Source organism: Aquarana catesbeiana, linkage group LG04 (genome assembly GCF_042186555.1).
Source record: "Aquarana catesbeiana isolate 2022-GZ linkage group LG04, ASM4218655v1, whole genome shotgun sequence".
In the NCBI taxonomy this organism is placed as follows: Eukaryota; Metazoa; Chordata; class Amphibia; order Anura; family Ranidae; genus Aquarana; species Aquarana catesbeiana.
In genome coordinates, this window is record NC_133327.1 from 603,951,902 (window position 1) to 603,974,165 (window position 22,264).

Consider the following 22,264-nt stretch of genomic DNA (forward strand, 5'->3'; position numbering starts at 1 on the left):
CACGAATCAGATTGAGACAGAAGTACAGTCAAATCTCATTAGTTTAATAATAATAAAAAAAAAGTAAACAGAGTAAGTCAAAACATAGCCAGAGTTCAGGAACCGGAACGGATGGTCAGACAAGCCAAAACATCAGGGAGCCAGAGATGAGCGTAGTAGAACAGCAAGCAGGATCTGGAGCCAGAAGGAATGTCAGCCATGCAAGTCTTACACAGGAACACAGGAGAGCGTCTCTAGAGATGTGACCATGGAGAAGGCAGAGATCATCTGGGCTGGACGACTTAAGTAGGCAGGACTGACGAGCAGGATATCATCAACAGGTGAGTCATTGTGGAGAGATTGGAGCTAGCAATTAGCCAACAGCTGAGCGGCCAGCTCAGAGAAGGTTTCACATACCTAGTAGACAAGCCCGAACTGCAGGGTAAGGCCTCAATTGCACCTCCGACTCGAGGCCCCTGGTAGAGTAAACAGGAGGCGCAGGAGTGTGGAGTGGCAGGAGCGCCTGGCAGGATCAAGAGCAAGAGGTAAGTCCAGAATTCGGGCGGCTCTGTGCAGGAGGACAACACACTGGAACTGGAGCTGTAGACTGGACCTGGAACAGGCTGGATTAGCAGACAGGTGCAGCAGGCTGGAACTGGAACAGCTGACTTGGAGCTGGACAGCAGACTGGAACCTGGAACAGGCTGGATCAGCAGACAGGTGCAGAAGACTTGAACTGGAACGGCTGACTTGGAGCTGGACAGCAGACTGGAACCTGGAACAGGCTGGATCAGCAGACAGGTGCAGCAGACAGGAACTTAGGTAGGTTAGGCAAGCTGGGTCGGTTATCAGGCGGGCAGCAGAAGGACCAGGGGAGCAGACAGAAGAGAAGTCAGACAGGCCGGAGTCAGGTGCAGGCAGATGGCAGGGATGGTCAGAGGCAAGCCGGGTAAATCACAGGAACAGATTTCAGATAACAAGGAACACATGGAATGCTGTAGAGTAGACAGCAAAGTCCTATGTCATTCTGGTTTAAATAGCCCCCCCTGGCATTGGTGGGCACGCGCATGCACATGCACGCTCGTGCATGAGCATTGGCACCAGCGATCGCAAACCAGCAAATCTAGGATGCCTGTTACTGGCAGGATCTTCCTGGCAGAAGGAAGGGCTGAGCCCAGCCCTGATAGTAACTACTTTAGGGACACGGGTTTGGCAAATTTTTCTGCTCTGAATATTGTTTATACACTTATTTTGCAGTCACAAGCAGACTGAAAAACAAGATAATGTACATTACTTCAAATTACTAACAAATGCATATTAACTTTTCACATATCTGGAGTTGCCGTTTACCTATAAAAAGAGGATAAAACCAAACAATCTCCACTACATTTAATTAGTAAAACCTTCACAGAAATTCCGCTATGAAATGCAGGACAAAGAACTTGGTCATTCTTCCACTGATATCCTGTCAGAAAAAGCCATAGTCAAAGTAAGCCTTGCTGCACTCAACATGCTTTTAAAATATTACATTTTTGGAATTTAAAACTTTCCTTTTAAATGGCATTGTTGTTTTAATCTAGCTGTCTGAAAACTTTTTATGTGCAATTTTAGTATCCTAACAGGTTACTCTTCAATGTATAATGACAGTCATAGAAGTCCTCAACTAATGGCCTGTGACCCACATGTGACTCATAGCTGCTGTCGAGATTGCTTTTCATTGAATGTCAGAAGTTGCTTAGTACCTCTCAGTCGTAAAACTGACTGCTTTACATTCCTTGTACCTGGTGTGGTTCACTACCTCCTTTTTGGAATATGGCATATTTGTAATTAGCAGCCAATTAGAATTAATCTTTCACTTTTTAATTGTGGTAAAATTATACTTGATTTGTTAAACGAATGAACTGATCTTTATACATCATGAATGCTTTTTTGTTTTTATTGATGAAGCAAGGCTTACTTACTAAATGGAATACCTCTGGCCATAGATAAAGCTAAAGATACCTATGGTAATTTATAAGGATTAATAATGCGCTAAATATCAACCTTCTAATTTTGCACAGTGCCCCAACAAACTGATATGTGAGTAGTAATTATACCATATAAAATCTAACTTATATGTTCAATACATATGTCCTTCACCATAACACATAATTAATACATACTCCCAGCATACTAATTGGTTACACTGGTGAAATATGAAACAGACACCATATAAAATAAGTGATTCCACAGAACAATACCCAAAAGGTAAAATCCGAGTTTCTGCTATAAATTCACATATGCTGGACTGGTTTCAAGCCTCAATATGTTTCCGCAGTGACAGATGGTCAAATCAGAGTCTCTGCTGCTAATTCACATATGCTAGACTAAATTCAAGCCTCGATGTGCCTCCGCAGTGCTCAAAAAGAAAAAACAAAAAAAAGGACCATTGCGCAGATAGTATGACATAAAATTTCTTGTGAGGTTAGGATAAATTTCACTCACACATTCCGGCAGAGTAAATTGCATATAAATGTGGTCAGTTGCATACAGCTAGATTCTCCTCATATGCCGACAGTACACACAAAGCACTGTGGGTGACGTCACTGGCTCCTCCCGACGTGTTGCGTGACTTTTTTAAGGGTGACCATGTGACGGACTTGTTTAATATTTATAGCATAGTGTGCGGGCCGGTTGCCATAGTGACAAGGGAGTTAAATGCATCTTCATGCCATTATATGCGCGCTGCACATGTTTTAAATAACAGTATGATATATACTCAAAAATTAGTATACATATAAAAAATTTTCATTACTCAAACATTTTAAAACAAATTAAAAACCATGAGCTAAACTAATTGCTACAATGAAGCTAAGATTACAGCCTAAAAAAACTCCCTCCAGTGGTAATCCATAATATTGCATCTACTTGTAATCACACTCTCCTACGATGTTTGAATAGAACTAAAAAATAGAAGAGATAAAAAAAGCATAAATCTATTAAAAATATTAAAAATCTGATATAAAACAATTTAAATAAAAATCTATGTTTAATCCCATAGGCGAGAGAGTACACATATCAAATATCCATTTTGATTCTTTTTTGCTTAATCCTCTTACCGTATTGCTACCCCGCCAATGTGATTTATATTTTTTGATAACCCAAAATTTTAGCAAAGCAGGATTTTTGTTATGGCATAAAGCAAAATGACGTGAAATGTGTTTTGGGAATCCGTTTTGAATGTTTTGTATGTGCTCCTGTATCCTTTTCCACATAGGGCGTTTTGTTCTTCTTATATATTGCAATGAGCACGGACATTGCAATACATATACCACCCCCTCAGTTCTGCACGAAATGAAATCTTTTATTTGATATTCTTTATTATTGCTGATAGATTTAAAATTAATACATTTCTGGCCATTTTGCATAGAGTCTCTGCAAGCGTAACATCTCTTACATGGGAAGAAACCCTTTCCCTGAAAAGAAGTGGACTCCTGCGATTTTTTTGGAGGATCAATAACATTTTTAGCTATTATATCTCTTAAAGTAGGTGCCTTTCTGCAAACAAAGAGAGGTTTCTCCGGCAACACGGTCCTCAATTGTTGATCCGCTGTGACCAATGCTTTTTGAATGTGCGCTCAATTTGCCTGTGGTGAATATTATAATCCAAAATCATAGGAATCTCTTGATACTGTGTTATTTTCTTTAATAAATATTTTCTTTAATAATAGATAAATATCAATCTCAGATATAATGAATATAAAACAGAACATGCATAAAATGAGTAGAAACACAGGTGAGAAAGTCCAAAGGTGAAACAATCCTATGGTAAACATATATGGAGTCCACCATGAAAAGTTGTTGCTCAGAAGTGGGGTACAAATTCCTCAGCAGGCATGTAGAGCATCAGGGATAGTGTGTCCTCCACCCAAGATAAGGGGTATACACTGTTACCGGAAATAGTGGACTCGTCAGCGACAACTAGTCAATCAAGCAAGGATAGCCCGATCAGCAGGTTTCCAAAATGATCCAGGGAATCCAAAGAGCTCCAAGAACAAATCCAGAGAATCGTGCAGGTAACCGTGAGGCTGGAACTCAGATGTTAAACAGCCAGACTGGAAAGCCAAAAACTCTCATCCGAAGGGATCTGATTACAAGATCACATTGTAAAGCGCTGCGTAAACTGTCGGCGCTATATAAATCCTGTATAATAATAATAATAATAATAAATTGTGACATCTGAGTTCCAGCCTCATGGTTACCTGCATGATTACCTGGATTTGTTCTTGGAGCTCTTTGAATTCCCTGGATCGTTTTGGAAATCTGCTGATCGGGCTATCCTTGCTTGATTGACTTGTTATCGCTGACATTCGAGTCCACTATTTCTGGTAAGAGTGTATACCCATTATCTCAAGTGGAGGACACATTATCCCTGATGCTCTACATGCCTGCTGAGGCCTTTGTACCCCACTTCTGAGCAACAACCTTTCGCGGTGGACTCATATATGTTTACCATAGGATGCTTCATCTTTGGGACTTTCTCACCTGTGTTTCTACTCATTATATACATGTTCTGTTTTATATTCATTATATTTGAGATTGATTTTTATCACAAAGTTTTTATTATTTACACACAATACTTGATATGTTGTTCAACCTTTTATTGTTTTATATTTTTAGCGCTACATTTTTCACTGATCTTTTGCATTGAATTTTTGTCACATTCTTATGTAGCAGCTGTTGATTTTTCTTCACTAATTGAGTTGATGTAGTAATATCCCCCATGCACAGGTTCAATAATAATACCCTTTGGAATAAGTGACAACTGCATGTCTAACAATTTAAATGAGGCTTAGCTGATCACCCCTTCAACTTAAATAGTATGAACTCCTAGTAGAATTTTCAATCACTTTTACATCCTACAGTGTGGATAATATATATCAGAGCAAAGCATGAATCTGCCGAAAGTGAGAGGGGAAAAAAAAGAAAAACAATTTGTTGTAGTAACCTGGGAAATACCTTTGCTCTTTACACAAATCAATTGCATTGTAAGGAAAGCTCGTGAGAAGATTATTACTTGTGCTGCTGTTCCCAGAAGCAGTAATACAGCACCAGAGTAAACATTATATTCATTCTGTCCTATATCATACATCTATAAAGACCGGTTTGTACCTTGGAAACACTTCAATATTTATGTATATCACTTTTATCTAAAAAATACTTTAAAAGAACAATCCAAAAGCTTAAAAAACCTAAATAAATACCTACAAAGAGGTAAATATAATGGGGTATGATATAAGATTTGTAGACCTGTATTTTCTTCTACATTAAATCAAATCTAACATATTTATGGATTTAGTTGCTAAAAAATCAAAAAGCACACAGCAAAATGAAACATAGCATTTATTAAAAAAAGAGCGTTTTTCATTTTCAATATGCAAATGGTATTCCGGCTTAATATAAAATCTATACAACTATTTTGTGGGTCCAGTGTAATTTAAAACATCGTAACTAGTTACATTTCATCTTCCGAGAATAGGATAGAGAATAAAGGCTAAAATCTGATTGGTTGCTATGTGGCAACAATCCATTTTTCATGATTATGCCTCAATTAATGCTGGAAGATGCCACAATAATTAGATCATAATTAGGTCTTTTTTTTCTCAGGGCAACCAGAATGGTGATATAGTTGATTATTCACAAAATCTACTCAGACAAGTTCAGGCATCTACAATGATGAATTAAAAAATGATACAAAAACATTATTATGTAGCACACATTTGCTTTAAATAATTTGTGTACTGTGATACTATCAAAGCCTCAGCTTTCATTCAATAGATGTTAAGTACAATGTTCTGGACAAGATAATGACATTTCTTCCAAGAACTGCAGCAGTTACTAAACTATGAACAACTTTGACCGCAGGCTATGTATTTTATAATGAGAACAAAATAATCACACTGAGTTTTACCTTCACATGTCATTGCCTGTCAGCATTTATTAAGTGTTTACTATCAATATTCAAATATATATATATATATATATATATATATATATATATATATATATATATATACCTCACTATCTATATTCAAATATATGATATATTTTTTTTAAATTGTAACTTTAGAAGGTAATACTTTGTATTTCCTTTTTATGAACATCATTTTAAAAGTGAGGACTTCTTCTGGTACTATTCTGTGCACAGGCTGTTGTACTAGAAGTACCCACTGATAAATTGTATTTCTTGCATAGCACTGACAGCCTGCATTTAGATGTATACATTCAGCCAGTTCATTATACTACTAGAAAAAAAGCAATCTATTTCCACAGTCTCAAATGATTGTTAGTATTTATAGACACACTCCTAATCAAGTTGTTTGAAAAAATTTAGGGAAAAAAATCCATGATGCTCTATTTTTTTTTATCTGTCTCTGTTGACTGTTAACCCTTTAAAGACAAATAATCATCATGCTGTTTTCAAAATATTTGGGTAAAAAACAGCGACAAACTAGAATCAATCAACAAATCTCTCTTGATTTATCTCTCTATCATTCATTGCTATCTATCTATCTATCTATCTATCTATCTATCTATCTATCTATCTATCTATCTATCTATCTATCTATCTATCAAAAATACATAATTTGTAAAATGTTTTTTGTTTATAAAGGCTATGCAAAATATATATTTACTTTTAAATAATGGTAATTGAACCATTTCTGTTTACAGAACCAAACCAATAACCAAAGCAAAGTCAGAAAAATAATAAGGAAAACTCAGAAAGAAAACAAAGCATAAATCATTAAAGTAAAAATCATTACCTGTGCTGTGCTGCTTCGACTGAACAAAATGCTTCATTCTGTAGGAGAGAATTCAAACTCTTCCACTGATAAGTAATAGTGTTTTGTTCTGATCCTTCTTTTTAAGCTGCCTTAGCAGTGATCATATGTGCATTTCCAAATTCTGCTTCTGTGTATTGAGAAGCCCCAAGGACCTCCTATACAGGTCTGTCTTACCAGCTTGCTGTTAATTGCATATACTGCTGCCCCCTAATGTTCTTTTTCCAAACTGCAGCGCAGTTTGGCTATTTTGTACTTCTAATTAATAACAATGGCTCATGCAGATAAAAACATGATTTATGGATCGATGCACAGGAGGGGTGCTTTTCCCTCTAAGAGCTACTTCACAGCACTTGCTGCCTAGGGACATCTCACTATTATTTAATATTGTGATTAATATCGATAAGAAGCAAATAATGTCCAGTTCCCAGGGTCTGCATGTTCATAATATTGCGTAATATATTTTGTAGAATCAAACAAAAAATTCAGTGACTACAGAAAAATTCAAATGCTATAAAATGAAGCTCATAGTGAGTACGATATATTGCTATTGTACTAATGCAGTTATCATTAAAATGGAGCTGTTATGCATAATGTTATCATCTTTTACCACTAATCTTCTCCTACTACATCTAAACTGATTACATAACAACTATGTTATTTCAGAGAAAACAACAATTCTTTCTAAGAGTAAAAAAGAAACTTTTTGTGCAAACTTACATATGTAAAAGCATAAGAAAAAGGAGGGTTGTACTTGACACTCCTTGGCATCCTTAGCATGTAACAGGGATAAAAGTGGTTGTAAAGACTGAAATTCTTTACCTTCATGCATTCTATGCATAAAGGTAAAAAAACCTTCAGTATGCAGCTCCCCTCTCTGCCTCCTAATACTTTCCTAGGCCTGATCTCTATCCAGCGATGTGTACGAGACCTGAGGCTCTCCCAGGTCTCTCCCTCCTGATTGGCTGAGCTGTAGCAGCAGGAGCCATCGGCTCCCGCTGCTGCCAATCACAGCCAGTGAGGCGGGAGCTCCCAAAACGCCCCTACCAATTGCAATGAATGGGCCGTGCTTCCGAAAAACACCTGAAAAGCACTTTGGAAGCGGCACAACACGGGCGTTTTTAACCACTTCTTTGGCCGCTAGCAGTGGTTAAAAGCGTCCCACTAGTGGATGAAACCGACGCTTAAACAGTGCTAAAGCGCAGCTAAAACGAGCAGCGCTTTAGCACTAATGCACGGGTGGCTCCAGAGTAAGAGGTCTAAGGTGGGTCCTTATGAAACAACTCATTTTTGGCTGTGTGCTTTAGGATATCAGGTGACTTGTACATTAGTGTCAGAATCTTAGATTACATTTGGAAGGTTATTGTCACATACCTTGTGGCAAAGCCTGATGTGTAGAAGGAGACCTCTTGTACAGCCCCGGCTCATAGGCCACTGCTGTTGCAACAGTGGCCACGAGAGCGCGGTGAGGTAAGAGTGCCTGCAAGATCTTCCATTGGTTTGCAGAAGTGTGTTGCAGGTGCGTCACCTGAGCTGGGCTGGATGGCTGAAGCAGTAGATGGCAACAGGAACAGCAGCATGCAGGCACACAGCAGATGGAGGACCAGTGTCACCAGGCACTATGTAGAGCAGGACAGACTTTTAACTCGATGCAGAGTCAGACAAGCCAGTTTAACAACGAAGGATCAGATATGAGCATAAACTGCAGGCAGAGAATGGTCAAGATGCAGGCAGAGGTTGGCAACAGGATATAAGGCAGATGGAAGATATAACAAAGTCTTTAACCACTTGCCAACCGCCCGCCGTCATTAAACGTCGGCTGTTCAAAGTGGAGTATCATTGTTATGGCAGCAGCTAGCTAGTAAACGGTATTCAAACCACACATGTGAGGTATCACCGGGATAGTTAGAGTGAGAGCAATAATTCTATCCCTGGACCTCCTTTGTAACATACAAAACATGCAACCTGTAGAATTTTTTAAACATCGCCTATGGAGATTTTTAAGTGTAAATGTTTGTCGTCATTCCACGAGCGGGAACGATTTTAAAGCGTGACATGTTGGGTATCAATTTAATCAGCATAACATCATCTTTCACAGTATAAAAAAAATTGGGCTAACTTTACTGTTGTCTTATTTTTTTATTCAAAAAAGCGTATTTTTTCCAAAAAAGTGCGCTTGTAAGACCGCTGCGCAAATTCGGTGTGACAGAAAGTATTGGACGACTGCCATTTTATTCTCTAGAGTGTTAGAAAAAAAAAAAAAAAAAATATATATATATATATATATATATATAATGTTTGGGGGTTCTAAGTAATTTTCTAGCAAAAAAAAAACAGTTTTAAACCAGTAAACACCAAATCTCAAAACAAGGCTCTGTCCTTAAGTGGTTAAAGCAAGCAGAGGTCGGGATAGGTGGAGAGCAAGCGTAGTCAGGATAAGCCAGGTCAAACACAGGAATCAAGCACAGATCACAGGAGTAGGAATACCGGTTAAGCTGCAGATCAGACAGCACTGCACTAGTGCAGCTGCTGCCCTTATCTAGGCCTTTTGCAGCCAGCATTAATGGCTAACATGTGCGCGCATGCGTTCGCCTGTGCGCATTCATACTTTTGCACATGCGCATAGGCTTTAGCCTATGTCCGGCAAGACGTTCACCTGCAGGAGCGCTTCTACGCATGCATATCTGCCTCCGCCTAGGAGCTTCGGCTGTGCTAAGGTCAACACGTCCCTGCCAGTTATATTTAGATACAATATTTAAACAGCACAGCTGTTTTTTAAAGCGTATGCTTAGCCATTTTTATTTATTTTTATTTTTTAAAGAGAGTAGGGAAAGAATAGAACCCCTGTAAATTTCATGACAGAAAATCCCAAAGTTTAGAATTATGACCCGAGCACAATGTCGGGGTTAGTCCTCCAGTGGGAAAATCCATACCATTGAGAGCTGTCAAGAAGGGAATTCCCTTCATTTTATAGAGATGTCCTCTGACTTCCTGTTGCATCTCTGGGACAATCTGAGAAAATCTCCCCAATAGGACACAGACAACAAAAAATAAAACAATCTGGTTTAAACTCTTTCCTACTCAACCCAAAATAAAAACAAAAAAATAGTTTTGGCTATAGATTCATTTAAATATTGGTGCCTCCATTCTATTCCAGTCAAAATCAAATTTAAACTGGAATGCATGGCTATCAGGTTTGGCAACCATCCCTAAATTTATGGACAGTTTGTAAAAAAAGTGTACTTTTCTCCTGACTGTAAATGTTTGCAGACAGGAGAAGAGTGCCGTAAATTTTGCAGTTTTCCCCCGGCTCTATACTGCACATGCACAGTCATGGAGCTGGCCGATTATTAGACAGCTGAGCTTGGCCTAACTCAGGTGACGGAGTGGGTCCGGGACGGTGTGTGTGATGTCAAGGCACTTGGTGTCTGTTTCTAGTAGTTTGAAGAAGACAGGAGGCAGGGAGAGGAGGAGCAACAGTCGGCATGAGCCCAAGATAGCCTGCAGTGCCCTACAGCCTGTCCAACCACATTGCCTTATAGACCGCTGCCTGCAGTGCCCTACAGCCCGTTCGAAAGTCCGCAATTCCTTACAGCCCACCTGTCCACAGTGCCCTACAGCCTACATGCATGGAATGGACAACAATGTAAGAAGAAAGTGCAACTGGAAGCCTAAGGTAAGGGGGGGGGTGACACTGATATAAGGGGGAACTCTGGTGTAAAAAGGAACTTTGATTACATCAGAGTTGCCAGCAATCTCCCTTATGCCAGGGTACCCAGAGCCCCCTTTACATCAGAGTTCCTCTTACATCAGAGTCCCCAGAATTCTCTCATACATCATCATTACAGTGTAAAAGGGAACTCTGCAGATTCTGATGAAAGGACGCATTCAAACAGGCACTGGGTCCTGTCCCCCGCACAGAGCTGCAATCTGCCATGTGTCCATCCACCTTGGAGCTGCATGCAGGCCGCTCATAGAAGTGGAAGCAGACACAGCAGCTGCTTTCAGATCCATGCATCCGCTCCTGCCCACATGTCAAATTTTAACATGCAATTTTGTCCATGCAGCCATTGCCTCTGCATCCACTTCTATAGGCTGGCTGCATGCAGCTCCAATGTGGATGTATACACAGCAGACAGTGCCTCAGTACAGAGGACTGGTCTGAATAAGCCCTAAAGGGAGGACTCTGTGGACTCTGATGTAAGGGGGAACTCTGCAAACTCTGGTGTATGGTGGAACTTTGGAGACACTGATTTAAGGTGGAACTCTGCGGACTCTGATGTATGGGGGACCATTGCAGACTCTAACTGGCGCACACAGAATCTGGTGCAGCTGTGCATAGAAATCAGTCAGCTTCCAGGTTTTATTATCAGAGCTTAATTAAACAAGCTGAAGATAGAAGCTGATTAGTTATTATACACAGCTGCACTAGATTCTGTGTGCACCAGTTATAGTAAATCTCCCCCAATATGTTGTTGTGTTAGTTACTCATTCCTGACTCCTGCACTCTAAACATCATGATGTACATTACATATTCCTGACACTCCTGACCAAGGTGTTCATTGTCCCAACAGTTGCTGGTTTTAATGAAGTTCTTATTTAAGGCAAGCTCAGATAGACAAAATTGTATTTTTTTTGTGTGCATAAAAGCATATGTAAAAAAAACGTTCAATTTAAAATAAAAACGATCCTTTGTACTGAGGTTTATGTGTGTCTGTGAGGCTGTCAGTTGTGGTACAGTAATTAGGAATATTTTGTGGGTACAAGGACTGTGTTATACAGTACAGTATGTGTGCAGTGCATAAATCGACTAGGCAGAATTTGACCATACATATTGTTTGCCGCTGTGTGCTGCGCATGCCGCAGAACTAATTTTCCTGTTTTGAGCCAGGGTGCCCCAGGCCTTTCATAATCCTCGTCATGCTCACACTTTGTCACTCTGTTTTGATTTCTTAATTGTAGAGCCAGGCAGATTACTTGTTATGCATAGGTGTGCGCAGCCTATTACGTTAGGGTGTGCACCCAAAATGCTTTAAAACACGGATAGTGTCAGTAGAGCAGTAGATGGTGTGAGTAGTTTTTAATTTGTATTATTTATTTTTTTTTTTATTATCCTTTACAATCTTTTTAGGAGCCCCGGTTGGGGGGGCTTTGGTGAAATATCAGCAGGTAGAATCTGCATTGCACGGGGTGATTAGGGTGTGCCCAGGCACACCTGGCACACCCCCTGCGCACGCCTATGTTGTTATGTATGGTTAATGTTTACACATTGTTTACTGTATATGGTATGAACTTATCATATATACCTTATAAGAGAGATTTCAGTCATTATATGCCTCTCTACTGCACTCTGTATATAAGCTGTGTTGTGAAATATGTCAGAGAGCTGTGAATAACCATGCACAGTCAGGAGCCTTTTCTAAAAATTCCAGAAACGTTCATGAAGCAGCATTACCCTTTTCAACAGTGGATGGGCATTCACACTCATATGAATGCTTATGAAGATTCACAAACAGTAAAATTATGATAATTTGATGCAGTCATGCTAAAAGGTCAGAAGAGAAAAACATATACAACTCTAATATACAGAAGCTCTGTGTTTTGTCTGTTATTACAGAGTGATGTGTGAACTGAACATTCATTGTGGCTTAATAAGCAATCAATCCATTCCGTTAGCTGGCAAAAGTGTCTTTTGGACCTCTTACTGGTTATCTTCTGCATTGTGAGAAGTGTGAATAGACCCCCTGCCTACCTTCATTCCTTTCAGGAGCGTGGATTCTCTGACAGCCGTGACTCACATATGGGCCCATGATGCTGCAATGGTGCGGTGCATCCAAAACGGGTAATTACGCATATTTATCGGCGTATAACACGCACAGGAGTATTACACGCACCTTCAATTTAAAAGGGAAGTTTCAGGAAAATTTTTTTTTTTTTTTAAATAAACTACTTTGAAGCAAAATAATGGTCAGTGCCCATCAATGCAGCCTTATCAGTGCCCATTTGCAGCCTCACCATTGCCCATCAATGCAGCCTTATCAGTGCCTATTTGCAGCCTCACAATTGCCCATCATTGCAGCCTGATCAGTGCCTATCATTGCAGCCTTGCCCATCATTGCAGCATGATCAGTGCCCATCTGCAACCTTGCCCATCATTGCAGCATGATCAGTGCCCATCTGCAACCTTGCCCATCATTGCAGCATGATCAGTGCTCATCTGCAGCCTTGCCTATCATTGCAGCCTTGCCCATCATTGCAGCCTGATTAGTGCCCATCTGCAGCCTTGCCCATCATTGCAGCATGATTAGTGTCCATCTGCAGCCTTGCCAACCGTTGCAGTCTGATTAGTGCCCATCTGCAGCCTTGCCAATCATTGCAGTCTGATCAGTGCCCATCTGCAGCCTTGCCTATCGTTGCAGCATGATCAGTGCTCATCTGCAGCCTTGCCTATCATTGCAGCATGATCAGTGCCCATCTGCAGTCTTGTCCCTCTTTGCAGCATGATCAGTGCGCATCTGCAGCCTTATTATGGCCGAAATAAAAAGAGCTGGATCTCCTGTGTACTCAGGTCGGAGTCCCGCCTAGTCCCGCCTCTTGGCCCGGCTCTTATGATGGACATAATAAAGGTCCAATGGTGGGACGTCAATGCTAGGATGGGGGACTGGGTGTGACTGCAAGCAGAGGCGAGTACACAGGAGATTTGGCTCTGCCTTGTTTGGCGGCGCTCGTTCCCTCCTTCCCCTCCGAGGCAGCTGTTTGGCGTATAACACGCACACACGATTTTCCCCTGATTTTAAGGGGGAAAAAGTGTGTGTTATACCCCAATAAATACGGTACTTTTATTTGGACTATAGAGTTGGCAACTACATCATGATGCAGCAAACCCAGAAGGCTGAGTTCCAAGCTATATTATATAATATTTGGACCCCTATTGATCTTTTACTCACTGAGCTGTGTTTACCCCTTCTGAGAATAGGTTTTGCATGGCAGGAACAGCCCTGTATTGGATCGACCCTTGTCCCACCATTACGTTAACATGCTTCACTTAATTCAGTGATATACCTGCTCCACAGAATATTTGGTAGACAAAATTGTCTTATCTTACCTCTGAATTGGAAAATTACAGTTTTATACTATACAGTTGTGCTCAAAAGTTTGCATATCCTGGCAGAAATTGTGACATTTTGGCATTTATATTGAAAATATGACTAATCATGCCAAAAATCTGTCTTTTATTCAAGGATAGGGATCACATGAAGCCATTTATTGCCACATCATTGTTTGGCTCCTTTTAAAATCATAATGATAACAGAAATCACCCAAATGGCCCTAATGGAAAGTTTACATACCCTGGAATGTTTGGCCTTGGAACAAACACAGAAGGTGGCACAAACAGGTTAAAATGGCTATTAAAGGTCAGTTTCCCACATTTGTGGCTTTTTAAATCGCAATTAGTGTCTGTGTATAAATAGTCAATGAGTTTGTGAGCTCTCACATGGATGCACTAAGCAGGCTAGATACTAAGCCATGGGGAGAAGAAAAGAACAGTCAAAAGACCTGCGTAACAAGGTAATGAAACTTCACAAAGATGGAAAAGGATATAAAAAGATATCCAAAGCCTTGAATATGCCAGTCAGTATTGTTCTATCATTTAATAAGAAGTGGAAAATTCGGGGATCTCTTGATACCAAGCCAAGGTCAGGTAGATCAAGAAAGATTTCAGACACAATTGCCACAGGAATTGTTCGGGGTACAAAGAAAAATCCACAGCTAACCTCAGGAGAAATACAGGCTGCTCTGGATAAAGATGGTCTGGTTGCTTTTAAGGAGCACAATACAATAATACTTGAACAAAAAAGAGCTGCATGGTCAAGTTGCCAGAAAGAAGCCTTTACTGCACAAGTTCCACAAAAAAGCCTGGTTATAATATGCCCAACAACACCTTAACATGCCTCATTGTGCTTTTTTGTGGCATGCAGCTCTTTTTTGTTTAAGTATCGTTGAATTGTGCTCCTTAAAAACAACCACAGCATCTTTTTGGAGAGCAGCCTATATTTCTCCTGAGGTTACCGGTGGGTTTTTCTTTATATCCTGGGCAATTCTTCCACCAATTGTGGCTGCAATCTTACTTGGTCTACCTGACCTTGGCTTGGTATCAAAAGAGCCCTGAATTTTCCACTTCTTAATAAGGGATTAAACAGCCTATTCAAGGCTTTGGGTATCTTTTTAATATCCTTTTCCATCTTTATAAAGTTCCATTACTTTGTTACGCAGGTCTTTTGACTGTTCTTTTCTACCACCTCATGGCTCAGTGTCTAGCCTGCTTAGTGCATCCATGTGATAGGTAACAAACTCATTGACTATTTATACACAGACACTAAGGGCACTTTTACACTGAGCCACCCCAGGCGTCGGCTGTAAAGCGATGCTATTTTTATCGGCGCTTTACCGTCGTTTTAGCGGCACTTTTCAGCCGCTAACAGGGCACTTTTAACCTCCACTAGCATCCGAAAAAGGGTTAAAAGCACCTGCAAAGCACCGCTGCAACAGCACTTTGCCAGCACTGCCCAGGATGCTACTATGGGCAGCAGTGTATACACTGCTCCTACAGCGCCTCAAAGATGCTGCTTGCAGGACTTTTTTTGAGCGTCCTGCCAGCGCACCGATCCAGTGAGAAAGCCCTCGGGCTATGTAAACTTTTTATCAGGGCCATTTGGGTGATTTCTGTTATTATTATGATTTAAAAAGGATCCAAAAAACTATGTGATAATAAATGGCTTCATGTGATCACTATCCTTAAATAAAAGACCGTTTTTTTGGCATGATTAGTCATATTTTCAATATTAATGCCAAAATTTCACAATATCTTTGACAAAAACTTTTGAGCACAACTGTATATACTGTATACAGTTGTGCTCATAGGTTTACATACCCTGGCAGAATTTATGATTTCTTGGCCATTTTTCAGAGAATATGAATGATAACACAAAAACTTTTCTTTCACTCATGGTTAGTGTTTGGCTGCAGCCATTTATTATCAATCAACTGTGTTTACTCTTTTTAAATCATAATGACAACAGAAACTACGCAAATGACCCTGATCAAAAGTTTGCATACCCCAGTTCTTAATACCATGTACTGCCCCCTTTAACATCAATGACAGCTTGAAGTCTTTTGTGGTACTTGTGAATGAGGCTCTTTATCTTCTAAGATGGTAAAGCTGCCCATTCCTGTAAATTCTTGGGCTGTCTTGCAAGAACTGCACGTTTGAGATCTCCCCCAGAGTGGCTCAATGATATTGAGGTCAAGAGACTAAGATGGCCACTCCAGAACCTTCACTTTATTCTGCTGTAGCCAATGACAGGTTGACATGACCTGTTTTGGATCATTGTCATGTTGGAATGTCCAAGTATGTCCCATGCACAACTTCCTGGCTGATGAATGCAAATGTTCCTCCAGTATTTTTTGATAACATACCGCATTCATCTTGCCATCAATTTTGGCCAAATTTCCTGTGCCTTTGTAGCTCACACATCCTCAAAACATCAGCGATCCACCTCCGTGTTTCACAGTAGGAATGGTGTACCTTTCATCATAGGCCTTGTTGACTCCTCTCCAAATGTAGCGTTTATAGTTGTGGCCAAAAAGCTCAATTTTGGTCTCATCACTCCAAATGACTTTGTTCCAGAAGGTTTGAGACTTGTCTCTGCGCTGTTTGGCATATTGTAAGGGATACTTCGTGGCATTTGCGTAGTACTGGCTTTCTTCTGAAGACTCGACCATGCAGCCCATCTTTCTTCAAGTGCCTCCTTATTGTGCATCTTGAAACAGCCACACCACATTTTCAGAGTCCTGTATTTGACCTGAATTTATTTGTGGGTTTTTCTTTGCATTCCTAACAATTTTCCTGGCAGTTGTGGCTGAAATTTTAGTTGGTCTACCTGACTGTGGTTTAGTTTCAACAGAACCCCTCATTTTCCACTTCTTGATTAGAGTTTGAACACTGCTGATTGGCATTCTCAATTCCTTGGATATCTTTTATATCCCTTTCTTGTTTTATACAGTTCAACTACCTTTTCCTGCAGATCCTTTGACAATTCTTTTGCTTTCCCCATGACTCAGAATCCAGAAACATTAGTGCAGCACTGGATGAAAGATGCAAGGGTCTGCCAGGAGTCCAGAAACTCACTGACCTTTTATACACACACACTAATTACAAGCAAACAGATCACAGGTGAGGATGGTTACCTTTAATAGCCATTCAAACCCCTTTGTGTCAACTTGTGTGCATGTTATCATGCCAAAATTACCAGGGTATTTAAACTTTTGATCAGGGTAATTTGGGTAGTTTCTGTTGTGATTATGTTTTAAAAAGAGTAAACACAGTTGACTGATAATAAACATCTTCAGCCAAACACTAACCATGAATGAAAGAAATGTTTTTGTGTTATCATTCATATTCTCTGAAAAATGGCCAAGAAATCATAAATTCTGCCAGGGTGTGTAAACTTATTAGCACAACTGTATATATATATATATATATATATATATATATATATATATATATATATATATATATATTTATTATAATTATTGTCAATATTAATTGTTTCTTTCATGTCAGATATCCTACTTAGTCAGGTAGAATATTGAATAAAACATATGGCATTGGCATATGTTACAATACAATAATGCTATTATTGTTGTTATTATTATTAATATTATTATTATAATGCAAGATTTATATAGCGCCTACAGTTTGCACAGCACTTTACAATATAAAGGGAGACAATGTAGTTCCAATACAATAAAATACAAAAGGGTTAAGAGGGCCCTGCTCATAAGAGCTTACAATCTAATAGGGTGGGGCAAGTGGCACAAGAGGGATGAGCTGATGGAAGAGGTAAAAGTTCAGTTAGTTGGAGGTGTAATAGGCTTCAGATTTCAGGGATCACCTAAAGGCAGCCAGAGAAGAAAATAGCTGCACAGGCTGAGGCAGAGAGTTCCAGAGGATGGAAGTGGCTCTGGAGAAGTCCTGCAGATGAGCATGGGAGGAGGAGACAAGAGAGCGGGAGGTTTTGAGAGGAGTGTAGAGGACGGTTTGGGTAATATTTGGAGACAAGATTGGTGATGTAGCTTGGGGAACAGTTTTGAATGGCTTTGTATGTTGTTGTTAGTATTTTTTATTTCATTCGCAGGGCAATCGGAAGCCAGTGGAAGGATCGTAAGAGAGGGGTGGCAGACACTGAGTGGTTGGCAAGGTGGATGAGTCTGGCAGCAGCATTCATGATAGACAGAAGAGGGGATAGCCTATGGAGAGGTAGGCCAATGAAAAGGAAATTGCAAAAGTCAAAGCGAGAGATAACAAGGGAGTGAATGAGTAGCTTGGTGGTTCATTAGTTAAAAAGGGGCGAATTTTAGAGATGTTACGGATGTGAAGTCTACCCAATATACAGTATATTCAATGTATTGATGGTCACTCTGTTAAGGTTTGGAAAGCTATGAATAAATAATTTTCTCATAACATATCTGATCCATATATTGTATGTTAGGAAAATCTCAAGCACTCTGTCATCTCAAGGATATATAGCTGGTCTAAACAAGAAATGTATTACCTGAAACATTCATGCAACTCAAACACTTATTTTTAAATATTCTCAGTAGTTGCAGATTAATCATCTTCCTTCTCTTATTGTGCATTAGAGGTATTTGCAGCCCAACCATGAAATATGAACAGACTTTCAACTTGCTGGAAAATGTAAAATATTGCACAGTTTAAATTATTTTCCATAGAAAAATAGAATATCTCAAAAGGATATGATTTAATAAAAAATATAAAATTCATGCTGTATACATCTAAAACGAGAAGGTAATATTTTCTGAACTGGGTGGATAGGTGGGGTGAAGCCCTGCAGGTACTAAGTAAAGTGTCCTAGGCTAACTGTAGTAAATTCCTAACTGTGGATTCCTGACAGGGCTTTTGCAATTAGGTTATGGGGGTCTGGCTGTATTTGTACTGACAATGAGTTTTCTGGGTTTGGCTATATAACATTGAGGAAAGCTGAACAGTTCTCCAGTTCCTTGTTTAAAGTGTTTCAGAACTCACAACCAAAAATTGGCTGTTTTGAAATTTACTCAGGTTTTTCCATTTAATTACACCAAGGTAATCCAGGGAATAACACATTTTCTGTCCCTTCAAGGCCAGATTCACTTCATTTCTGGCAAGAAAAACAGGTCACTGTTGTCATGCAATGTGTAAATGGTAGCAGCTTGGACTAAGTTCTCATTAGCAATGAGCAAATTGGTTTACACAGATTAGGAGAGGGTGAACTTATTCAGTTTACAAACTGGTAAAAGAGTCCTTTGGCTCCCTTGCATTGCAGAGTGCCACACACTAATGGGCTAATAGCAGATGACTAAATATTCTAAAATAGTGAGGTGGCCTCGTGGAGTTACCCTTCTTAGATTTAACTGCATAATATGGAAGCAAAAATTGAACGCAAAGCTACATGTGCTGGATCAACAAATTTGCATGGCAAGAAGAGTCCTGTATTGGGTTGAACCTTTGAAAAATAAGAATTATCTGGAGTTAGGGGAACAATATAGTAAGCCTACTTCCTAAAGGATAAGAATACAAATATAAATACAATATAAAAACATATTATGTATTACCATGCAACCAAGGTTAAGTAGGTAAAAGTCTAATTGCTATTTGTTTGTACAACATAACATCTCTGTTTACCCAAGAGATACTTGCCCAACTTGTGTTGGTGTTGTAAAACATTTACAAGTAAATTGCTATGGGCTCTAAAACTATGAAGATGTACAGCAGCCAACCCATGACAACTCATTAAACTTTTTGGTCTATGACACTGAGGCTTCTTCAAAAAAATGATGTAAAATCTATTTTAGATTACTCTCCTGGCATCATTCCTCCCCCATACGGTGTGATAATGAATGCTCTGGCTTTCCGTAAACATCACTTAATGAGTCACAAGACATTTAAAACACAATTCCAGGGAAGGAGAAATCAATCAGTAACTACTAATGCTGTCCAGGAATCTCTGTCAGTTGAGTTTTGCTCGAAAGAGCATAAGCTTTCAGTATCCCTCTTATTGGCATGACACTTAGTCAGTTCTTCTGTGCCATAAAACTTGCCCCTTTAGTAATGCTGCCATGAGACATTAGTGGTGTAGATTGATGATGACCATGGCCTTTCATAATTATAGGGGGCAGCCCTGGGTTAGAATTTAGGGTTTATATTACTGGCAACCCGTATGGTTCTACACAGTCGGGTTGACTTGTCTACCCAAGAAATGCAAGGATAAAGAGAAAAACAGTCAACCTTCCTTGTAAAGGTATTTGCTTGTTAAATTTTTCACTTGATATAGTAAAGGAGCAGTAAAATTCTGCACTGCACTGAACTACTATGCGGCAAATATGGCTGACCAATGTACAGGAGTAATTACAGGGAAATTGTAAAAATTTTAGTGAATTAAAGTTGAGAGAGAGCGGAGCAACAGAGAGCCTACTGCTTCACTTTCCCTGTCTATACAAAGGCTGAGGACAGGGACTAGCCCTAGTTGTATTACTTAATGTATATGTAAATCCTAAATATAAATGTTGCTCCTTTTTGTTCTGGTAAATGTACTTGTAGCACCTCTATTGTGTGCTACTAGTATTGGTAGATTAGGCAAAATATATTCTGGCCAGGAATAACCTGAGTCACTTGGGTCAGGGTTATTAGAGGCCAGGGCTGGGTTACTCATCTCAGCAGCTCTCTGATGCCTCCCCCTGTTTCCAGAGTGTTGGAGAACATTCTGGAAGATAGTGGGTGGAGCCTAGGAGGGGCTTCTCAGCTTTTTTTGGAAGTCCATGGCCTATCCCCAAAAGTGGGCCTGGCAGGGAGCCAGGGAGGGTTTAAATATTGATGAGTCATGCCAGCAGAGGCAGTTGGGTGGAAATGGAGATGCAGTGTTGAGGAGGCTGTCAGAGGCCCTGAGGGGTACTCCCTAGTCTGGAAGGGGGAGTGTGCTGCCTTGGGCTGGGGCTCAGATGCTGGAAGGATCCTACCAAAGACACAAGGGAGGAAGCTTTCCTGGAATCACAGGGGCAAAGAGAGGACAGAGAGAGTATAAAGAGAGGACAGCGTGAGTATTGCAACACTGATGGGAACTAACAAAGGGGGAGACTGCCACATGTAGCCAGTCTCCCTTGAAGACAGTGGTGAGCTTAAGTCTTCTACCTTTTTCCCTGAGTGATCTCCAGAGAGAGAGTCAGCTGGGTGGTCTAATGAATAATCAGTTGGGCAGACTGGTGTAAGGAGGCAGTTGCAGCCAGGTGGGCTGGCATTGCCTGAAGAAGTAGAGCTGGAACCAATGGTCACAAGGGGGTACAGAAGGAAAGATCACATTCTGTTTCACTCCATATGTGCTGTTGTAAAGGGACTGTGAGTTCCTGCCTGTAATGGGCCATTACCGAACTGACAAGGAATGTGTCAAGTTCTCAGGCCCTGATTGGATAGATTGATAGCAGCACAGCCATTGGCTCCTGCTGCTGTCAATCAAATCCAATGATGCGGGAGCCGGGGGCGGGGCCGAGTCCTGCTGTCAGTGTCAATGGACGCAGCAGGATACGGGAGCACGCCCACACGAGTGCCCCGAGGGGCACTCGAGAAGAGGAGGAGCCAGAAGCGCTGCTGAGGGACCCCAGAAGAACAGTTTTGGGGGCCACTCTGTGCAAAACCAACTGCACAGAGGAGGTAAGTATGGCATGTTTGTTTAAAAAAAAAACAAAAAAAACAAAGCTTTACTTATCCATTAACAAGTTGACATGACAATGACAACATTGCTCCTACATAGACACAATAAAGTGAGTGTGTTTTGTCACTCGCATGACAGGAAGTGTGTTACTGGTAGGATCACCAGTGTAAAATAAATGGAAAAAGCCATAAGAAATAGAATAAAGATACCACACTTAAAGATGGAAAGCTTCAATACATTTAATATTTGTACTTGTGTTTAGATACATTTCAAATGTGGTAGAGAAATGTCAGGTCTCCAGGATGGGCTAAATTGTCTGGAAACATGGTGTAAACTTTCAATATAAATGAGCAGAAAAACAAACCTTTTGCAGGCACATCTGTTCCCATCTATGTAACGTATCCTTTCCTTTAGCTGATTGACTAGAGGTCAGCTTTAAATGTCACATGTATCAGTATTCTTACTTTTATTACCTATAGCACCTTGATAAAAAATAAGGTTCTTTAGAAAGAAACCTACATTCCACATTATTAATTATGCTGCCAAAATCAGTGTGTGCTGTAAATTGCCTCCAGCGTTGTTCTTGTTTCTTATTGCTGCCATTTTGCTGAAGCCCAGAGCCCCTGAGCAGCAGTAAATCTTTATACTGTCAGCAGATCGGCCTCTAGATGAGCAACTGAGCATGTACAGAGCAGGTTAAGC

General features: G+C 40.2%; 1 protein-coding gene across 1 annotated transcript in view; it reads right to left on the reverse strand.

Annotated features, from left to right (window-relative positions):
- Positions 1-6,964, reverse strand: part of PROKR1 (prokineticin receptor 1) — a 67,005-nt gene extending 60,041 nt beyond the window's left edge. Inside the window, exon 1 of the mRNA XM_073628229.1 lies at positions 6,783-6,964. The gene's annotated coding sequence lies outside the window, so the exon portion shown is untranslated. The remainder of the gene's footprint in view (positions 1-6,782) is intronic.
- Positions 6,965-22,264: the final 15,300 nt, after the last annotated feature.